Consider the following 2,454-nt stretch of genomic DNA (forward strand, 5'->3'; position numbering starts at 1 on the left):
GCCACATCCATCGAACCTTATCCTGTTGGTGACCAAATAAACACTATTGTTGTAAGGTTCTCTTTATCCTGTTGCTATTGCTTGCTCATGGCATGTAGTCCCTCTGTCCGGAAATACTTGTCGGAGAGATGGATGTATCTAGATGTATGTTTGTTCTAGATGCATGCATTTTCATCCATTTCTAAGACAAGTATTTCCGGATGGAGGGAGTACTACCTCTGTACCATTTGGCGCCGACACCCATTTGAAACCATGTTCTCATTGAAAATATTTGCTTTTTCAGTAACTTTATGTTTGAGCAAGCAAATATTTGCATCTTCAGTAATTTTACGTTTGAGCAAGCACGTGTGATACAAACTTAGACCCCTTTATATAAAGAAAATGTGAATAGGCTTGTGGTAAAGCTTTCTTTCAGTATCAATGTATTTTGCATAACATTTCAATGCACACAACCCTTCTTTCTTATAATATGACCAGGAACAGAGCCAAAATTAAGGTCGCCAAGGAAATACAACACTTCTTAGAGTTTCAAAATTATTGGGAGCAGTAATGATGAAAATCTCGACTTGTTTCTCACAAAAGAAAAATGCTACCACTCCCTCCGTACCAAAATATTAGGCATTTTGGCGGTCTAAATTTAACTGCAAAAACGTCATTTATTTTGGTATAGAGGTAGTACATGCCATGAAGACGTATGAAAGTGTCGAACAGGAAAATAACACAAGAAAAAACAGCTTCGTTTCCATCTTTTCAGGCGAAAAGCATCAACTCCAATTAGATAGTATCTGTATAACCTCTTTGCTCAAATAAAACCAAGCCTCTTCCTTGACTTGATTATTTTCAAGCACATTTGGAGATCAAACAGATAATTTACTTAGATATTGCTATCCAAACACATAACCTATTTCATCTGAACTCTACTCATACAGACGTGATAGCGCATGCCACTTGTCCTGAAACACTGAATATGGAGTTAATTAATAGTATGTACCTGCACTTCCAAGAAAGGTAGGAATTATTGAGGATTTCATAAAATGAAGAAAAGTAATTGACTGAATGTCGTGCCAGACTTCATGTCTAACAGTCACCGGACTAATACACTTGAAATCTGATCGTATGAAGTTTAATACATCACTGGAGAAATCTCACATTCAACAATATAGAGTGGCCCTGAGTGACTACCTACTAAACATCGCCAATCATTTCACTAACTCAACTCCATAACAAAAACAAGCTCACATGTGTGTACATATGAGACATGCAGGAAATATTTTAAGGATAAACAAGAATGCATAAAAATAGAAGCGGATAAGCCAATCCTATACCTTGGCATTGACGAAGCGGATAAGCCAATCCTATACCTTGGCATTGACCAACTATTTCGAGAAGTTCCTAAGCCTACAGGTCTTCAGCTTATCCAAGACCTTATATATAGATTATGTCAAAAACAAAATGCAAGATTACGATTGTGATCTAGATAGGACTTGAACAAAAGTTACGTAAATTAGGAATACTTTATAAAAATTACTACATGTTTACAAATATACTCTACAGCTCATTTCAAAGTTCTTGACCTTCTCGAAATAAAAAAAAAAGATTTCAAGTGAGGTCGACATTGAGAAACTACTGCAGTTCTTATTCACTCAATACGAACAATAAAGGTTTTTAACAAATGCATATAGGCATTCATGATGAAGAAATCAAAGGAAGTAGTTATTGACCTGTGTCGCGCCAGTTCAAGTGGAATGAAGCCGTATTGATGCCACAATAACATCCACCCCAAAATAAACTGAAATATTTTCCGATGTCGAAGAGTCATAATTATCTGTCGATCAAAGTTCAAGATCAGAAGTTACAAAAAATAACAACAAGACTTTGGAGTCTTGGAAAATCATTGATATCTTCGATGCACATTTTTTTTATAGATGCATGTCGAAATGAGCAAGCAAATGGGATGAGGGGAACTCAAGCTAGATTCTGCACACAATAACAGTGAGGGGTCTAACTGGAGCACCTTATGCTGCAACAATATATCTAAGTACCGCTGGCACGAGAGTTCGCCATATAGTATAGCCTGCCCAACTTACTATGCAAGAATGCAAGTACTACTACATATTCATTTGTAATATTACTATTGTAGCTCCTCAGGATACTATAAAATACATGAATGGAAGCAAGAATAAAAATAAAAACAGTAGAGCAGACAGTTTATTTAGTATAGCAGTTCTTTCTGATCGAGGGATTTGGAATAACAGCAAGGACCAATACAAATTCTTTCTGAGGTGTGTCAGAATATCAGCTGTTTTGCACGTACAAACTTTGATCATGAAAAATCTGACATAATAAAAGATAAGAAAGGTGGAGACAGATAACTTCAATGGAAATGCTAATTTAGTGGAGGTCTATCTACTGAAGGTGCTAAATGCTATTTTTTTCAAACTTAGATGGTGAAAT

This window comes from Triticum aestivum, chromosome 2A (genome assembly GCF_018294505.1).
Source record: "Triticum aestivum cultivar Chinese Spring chromosome 2A, IWGSC CS RefSeq v2.1, whole genome shotgun sequence".
NCBI lineage: Eukaryota > Viridiplantae > Streptophyta > Magnoliopsida > Poales > Poaceae > Triticum > Triticum aestivum.